Below are 7,367 nucleotides of genomic sequence, written 5' to 3'. Positions count from 1 at the left end.
AAGAATACTTGCTTTCAGAGGTAATAGCAAAACCCGAAAAGTGGATCATTTTAATGTGATATTACAACCCCTTCACCCACAGGCAATAAAAAAAGGATTCGTTTTAGTAGAAAAGCTACATACAGCACCTTTAAGACCCAATGTTGTAAAGCAGTTTTTTTTTTAAGCAGTTTTTTTTTAGGCTATCATAATTTTTTATGAAGATCATACATTCATGACCATGCCGATTACAGTATATGTTACTCAGGCTTCACTAACGTGATTGGTACCATAGACTATAGGCTAGACCAGGGGTCGGCAACCTAAGGCACGCGTGCCAAATGCGACTCTGATACTTTCCAGACAAGTTACATACTCTCCTGTCACTTGTTTCAAGAGCTTCACTTGGTCAAAAACCAAGTGATAACCTGTACAATGTAAAATTGTCAACATCAAATTATGTACTACATATTACAGCATTGTTTCAATACAAGACATACCAATGGACTCGCGCAGCTTTCTGTCTTCTTTGGGCACCAGATGTTCCTTCCTCACCCGAAACAAAGGACTTATTCGATTAGCTTGCGTTGATATAAGGACTGGTCTTCCTTCTCTGCTGTAAAACAAGAAAGTCTCGACTTACTCTATGTGCAATTACTATTGTTCTTGAAACATAAATTAAGACAGTTATAAATAAGTTAATTTACCATACGATTCAAGTCAAGTCAAGTCAAGTTTATTTGTAAAGCGCTTTTCACAATACAGATTGTATCTAAGCAGCTTCACAGTATTCAATTAAAATAATACAACAATGTTTGTTTCAAGAGGAATTTATTGATTGATAAAATTAAATTAAATATCCCCAAAATATCCCCAACTGAGCAAGCCAAAGGCAACAGTGGCAAGGAACCGAAAAACTCCATCAAGTGACCTAATGGTGTCCTAAAACTCCATCAGGTGACCTAATGGAGAAAAAAAACCTTGGGAGAACCCAGGCTCAGTCGGGGGCCAGTTCTCCTCTGGCATTTATGAGCTACAGGCCGGATTGTAGTTTGAACTGTAGGATTATATGAATGCCTGGCTGAAGAGATGCGACTTTAATCTAGTTTTAAACTGGGAGAGCGAGTCTGAGCAACGAACAGTATCAGGAAGACTATTCCAGAGTTTTGGAGCCAAATGTGAAAATGCTCTCCCTCCTTTGGTGGTTCTGGATATCCTAGGTATGACCAAAAGCCTTGAATTTAGTGATCTTAAAGAGCGCGATGGATTATAGGGGCGATAGAAGATCCGTTAAATAGACTGGAGCTAAGCCGTTTAGAGCTTTATAAGTCAGTAGCAATACCTTATAATTAATACGGAACTTTATAGGTAACCAATGCAGTGATGATAAAATCGCTGTTATATGATCATATTTTCTTGATCTCGTAAGAACTCTAGCGGCGGCGATTCAGGAGAGAGCATTTGATGAGTAAATACCGATTTCAATATTCTAGAAACTTTACCTGGGAAGGGCTGATCCCGGCAAGATTCGCTGCGACTCACTAGTAGCTCTTGTGAGGGTTGGCTCTTAAAAGAGCTGTTGAGTTTGATATTGTAGAGCTTTAAAAAAAAAAAAAGGACCAAGTAATCCTGCAAGACGGAAAGGAAGGTAATTTTAATACATTACTTGCAAATAGTCAGTTTATGTATAACTGTAGGATATTTTTTTCTGTAAAGAGTGTTGAATAATTCAATTTTAAAAGCATTTTTATATTATAAGTTCACTGATATGTGGGGGCATTTCTATGAATAAAAGTACGTCTTTAATAGCAAGCAATAATCATGTGAAAATGATTTACTTGCAAACGGGACAGTTATCAGCAGTGTAACTGGTCTGATTATGACAAAATAATCGAGTAGCTGATGTCATGTGACAAGTAAGATAAGCTTTTCCACCCCTGCAAACAGAGGTAGGTTATGAGGTGTGGAGAGACGTCATGTATCACTGGAACATAAACAGACGGGGACCAATTTGTAATAATTGTAATTAGTGGTGCACGATATATCGGCCGCCGATATAATATCGGCCGATATGGTCATTTTTTTACACATCGGTATCATTCCGATGTCAAAATATGGCCGATGTGAACAGGCCGACATTCGACGTGTGAAGTTGAAGATGAAGTTGACGATGCTGACTCGATCTTAGCAGTAGTGAATGTGCCTGAGATAAATACACATTTCATACAGATGACATAAGCAGAGAACAGTCTGTTTTCTTTCGTTTTGAATTGTTCTGTTTAAAAATAGACATTTCAAGCTTTCTATATATGTCTCCGGTCTGTGAGGCAGGTAGATTTCGGTTCATTGATGAGACGCACTCCAGGTTCACGCGCCCTCGCCTCCGTGTCCTGATTAAATATTTTCTACTATATTTACTTCTTATTTAATTCAATCCAGGCAATTGGTTGATGAAACATTTATCAAAATTAAGATACAATTAATACAAAACTAAATTAAATTTAAAGACAGGCTTTTTGTGCTTTCTGTTTGAGGTCTCTGTGAAAGTTTTAAAGCAGTCTTAGTGGCGCTTTCAGAGCGCTCACGTCAACTGTCCCGTCCGTAACATTGTTAACGCAGTCCAGTGCGACTTATGTTTTTTTCCTCTTCATGACACATTTTTGACTGATCGTTTTTTGACTCGTAGATTTTGAATATATTGCTTGATATTTGATACCCGTTCGAATGAGATTTTTCTCAAAAGTGACAGCACGTGTGATTTGTGGATTACTGATAAGCGCGAGTGGAGAAACAGGCGTTTATTGATTCATTCTCAGTGTTGAGAAACGTATAGCCTTCATGTGTTACGTTATTGTATTAATAATAACTAAAGTAGCCTACCTAATTATGTTACATATTTATTTTGTATGAAAACTAGCGCGTTCGTTACTTGTGGATTAAAAAGTAGGCTACCGTTGTATCAGTGCTGCGCGAGCTCTCTCTCTCACAAACACGGACGCGTGCACACACAGAGAGAGAAGATAATTGTAAAATGAAAAATTGACGGGCTAAGTTTAAATTTTGTTCTTGCTTGTTTTTTTTCTGTCAAAATATCAGAAAGTATTTTGTATTATCCATCCGTGTTTTTAAAATTCGTTAAATGACGGACGTTTTACTGTTAACACAGCCCATGTCGGATTGGTCTTATAGCCTAGGCTACTTGTTATTATTTTAAGAATGATTCGTTATGCTATTATTGGACTCCTGTCTATTCATTGTCAACTGTTTTCTATAAATATGTTTGTATTGGCTAACATTTATTCAGTTAATGAGTGTCCTGTTTAAAATGTGCAATGTTCAAACGCAAAGACAGCACGTCACAAATAGAAGCCCTTTTCCCTGTGGTATTTTTTAGTATCATATCGAGGGCTTGGAACCAGAGGGGCGTAAGTGGCATTTTGGGCGAAAATGAGTTCTATATATCAAATTAAAGGTCTTGATGAGCTCTATCTAGTTGTGCCAAAAAGACGCATCAGAAATCAACTTGTATTGAATAAAGCAACAAAACAACAAAGACCTAACACAAAAGTTTGAGCATTGTTTGGAGCCAGAGGGGCGTATGTCCACTTACGCCCTTCTGGCTCTAAAAAATACATGTATGGCCTACACATTGTTTGGAGCCAGAAGGGCGCAAGTGGCATTTGACAAACTTTACAGGAGAGCCAAAACAAAATTTTGACCACGCTTCAATCAACTGTATTTATTAATCTTCAACCACAACATTGCAACCACATACATACTTATATGAGTAAGTTCTTAAGTGAACATATTATGGAATATTAACACGATGAACATATTCTAAAACCTTGCAAAATCTTGAAAATATAAGCAAAAACATCAAATACGCCTTTTTGGCACCAAACATTTCCAATTCCTCTAAAGAAAAATAGGGCGTATCTGCTGATCAATGCAGAAATGATTGGTCAAAACATTGGTTAAAAACACTCTAACTTCATAACTTTTCATTTTATTTAAAATACTGTATACATAGTCATTTAATTTCATCATTTCAAACTGTTTAACATTTCATTTCTAACCGTTTAATTTCAATTCTCATTTATGAGTTCACATTCATGTCAAACAGTTTAACATTTAAGTTCACACAGTTTAATTTCTCTTGTTTATTACACATTTCACTTTTTAGTTCACTTTAGTTGAACTAAAAAGTTCACTCACTGCCCACTGTCAGAGTGTTATAGAACTCTGCATAACAGTGAGGAATACTCCCATTGGTGCACAGGGTGAGTAGGTCTTTTTTCTTTAAGGCACTGATCACTGGAGGATTTTCATACAATGAGCTGGGGTGTGTGGTTCTGGTGCCTCTTGTTGCCTGTTGTGCCACCGTCAGTTTTCGGAAGGTTGGGGCGGTGAAATCATACTTGAAGAAGATTGTTTTTGGTTCATCTTTCGTGTAGCGGAACCATTTAATCTTCTGCCAATGAACTGATTGTCCCTCCTCATCTTTTGTTCTGTTTTTGAGTATGTGGTTGGAGAGGGACTTGAAGTACAGAAAGTCCTTGTGTCCAAGTTCATGTACACTATGGGTCGTTCTTTCTTTCCATTCTCACAAGTGTGTAGTAGCCATCATGGATGGCTACTAGACATGGAGTGTGATAGTGTGCATGCTGCAGTGGAAACTGCAAGAAGAAAAGTTTCTATTTACTCCCATTTCTATTTACTCCCATACTTCTATTTACTGATGGCTACTACACACTTGTGAGAATGGCAAGAAGGAACGACCCATACAGTGTACATGAACTTGAACACAAGGACTTTCTGGACTTCAAGTCCCTCTCCAACCACATACTCAAAAACAGAACAAAAGATGAGGAGGGACAATCAGTTCATTGGCAGAAGATTAAATGGTTCCGCTACACGAAAGATGAACCAAAAACAATCTTCTTCAAGTATGATTTCACCGCCCCAACCTTCCAAAAACTGACGGTGGCACAACAGGCAACAAGAGGCACCAGAACCACACACCCCAGCTCATTGTATGAAAATCCTCCAGTGATCAGTGCCTTAAAGAAAAAAGACCTACTCACCCTGTGCACCAATGGGAGTATTCCTCACTGTTATGCAGAGTTCTATAACACTCTGACAGTGGGCAGTGAGTGAACTTTTTAGTTCAACTAAAGTGAACTAAAAAGTGAAATGTGTAATAAACAAGAGAAATTAAACTGTTTGAAATTAAATGTTAAACTGTTTGAAATTAAATGTTAAACTGTTTGACATGAATGTGAACTCATAAATGAGAATTGAAATTAAACGGTTAGAAATGAAATGTTAAACAGTTTGAAATGATGAAATGACTATGTATACAGTATTTTAAATAAAATGAAAAGTTATGAAGTTAGAGTGTTTTTAACCAATGTTTTGACCAATCATTTCTGCATTGATCAGCAGATACGCCCTATTTTTCTTTAGAAGAATTGGAAATGTTTGGTGCCAAAAAGGCGTATTTGATGTTTTTGCCATATTTTCAAGATTTTGCAAGGTTTTAGAATATGTTCATCGTGTTAATATTCCATAATATGTTCACTTAAGAACTTACTCATATAAGTATGTATGTGGTTGCAATGTTGTGGTTGAAGGTTAATAAATACAGTTGATTGAAGTGTGGTCAAAATTTTGTTTTGGCTCTCCTGTAAAGTTTGTCAAATGCCACTTACGCCCCTCTGGTTCCAAGCCCTCGATATTTGGATATTGGAATAATAAATAAAGTAGCCTATCTTAATTTTACACAATGTTCCTGTTTTTTGTGTGTTTTTTTTTACTGTTTTCTAAGGGTTTCTTAATTTTAGACAAGTTGACCAGCACACATTACTGTATATGCAATGCAGTATAATGCATGTGTGTCGTATGTGACATATTTTGCACACAGGTAAAGGTGCCCAATATCAGTCATTTCTAAAGTAAAAAAAAAGTGTTTTGGAAAATAGCTCTTTATTTGATAATCATTCAAATTTGTTTTCTATACAGAGATATCGACATCGGCAAATATCGGTATCGGCCATAACAGCAATATTAATATCGGTTATCGGTATCGGCCTCAATTTTCACATCGGTGCATCACTAATTGTAATCAATACAATGCAATTAATATCAACTTTCTGACAGTGTGTGTACGAGTATACAAATATGTACGAGTATCGTATACGAATTTGACAACTTGTTAAATCTTGTGAATTATTAAGACTTTCAGACTATCTTCGTACTGATTGGGCTATGGGTTTTGCGAGAAAAGGTTTAAGAAACAACAAATGCTTGATAAAATGTTTGATTTAGGGTTCGAACCAACACATGTATATACCATTGCGAATATTTGCCTTTGCAGCTGTCTGTCTCCTCCGTTTACTTGTCCTCAAACAATAATAGTCCGAAAGGTCTTTTCAGCTGAAAAAAGAGAAAATAAAATATCATTATGTTGTTTTACATCATTCCTGTGGTAAAAGCATGGTAAGCGTTGTGGTTAATGTGCATTTACAATAAGTATCACATTAAAACTACCAATAGTGTGGTAAAAGCATGGTAAGTTTTGTGATTACTGTCTTTTTACTACACTTACCACAGTAAAACTAATGTTAATGTGGTAAAAGCATGGTAAGTGTTGTTTGTACTGTGCTTCTACTACAAATACAACTTTGGAACTAATTGTACTACTTTTAATCTGATATGAATATGATGAACTGATTTAAGGTCTTTAGGCCTATGCTCACGTCATGTGACAGGCAGTGTAACTTAATCACCCTGTTTTGAATTAGAAAGCAATAAAACGCAAAGCCTCAGTGGAGATGACAGATATAATGCCGTGACTGAACGTGAGCTAATCTGATTAATATCGACAAACAGAAAATACATTATATATCACACATTATTCGGACAGCGTATTTACTACTTACTTACCAACATCTGACACACGTCAACTGATGCCAAATATCGCGATGTGTTCGCAGTGGTGGACGAAGTACACATACCATGTACTTGAGTTAAAGTAAAGATACTCAAGGTAAAATATGACTCAAGTAAAAGTAGAAGTGCTGCCTTTAAACATTCACTTGAGTAAAAGTACAAAAGTATTTGCCTTCAAATGTACTTAAGTATCCAAGTACTATGATTTTTTTATTGCTATAATGTCCTATTATAATTTTTGTCACAAGACTCTAGCTTAACTCAGTCTACGTGAAGACTCTGTCACTCTTGGCACATCAATCTATTAATAAAATGACATTAATTAGTCTATATATATATATATATTTGAATTGAATACATTTTTTGTGTGTTTAATTTTGGACGGAAGGGGACTGATCCCATAAGGTATTATACATTTACAGTATTTACTGTACATA

General features: G+C 36.2%; 1 long non-coding RNA gene across 1 annotated transcript; it reads right to left on the bottom strand.

The window, feature by feature from the left end:
• Positions 1-483: 483 nt before the first annotated feature.
• Positions 484-6,411, bottom strand: LOC309492739. The gene is made up of 3 exons (XR_014203681.1): positions 6,332-6,411; positions 1,482-1,608; positions 484-595 (listed from the first exon to the last, which is right to left on the bottom strand). It is a non-coding gene; the product is annotated as an uncharacterized lncRNA (long non-coding RNA).
• Positions 6,412-7,367: the final 956 nt, after the last annotated feature.

The sequence above is a fragment of the Leuciscus leuciscus genome (genome assembly GCF_965113295.1).
Source record: "Leuciscus leuciscus genome assembly, chromosome: 2".
NCBI lineage: Eukaryota > Metazoa > Chordata > Actinopteri > Cypriniformes > Leuciscidae > Leuciscus > Leuciscus leuciscus.
This window is presented reverse-complemented; position numbering and strand designations above follow the sequence as displayed.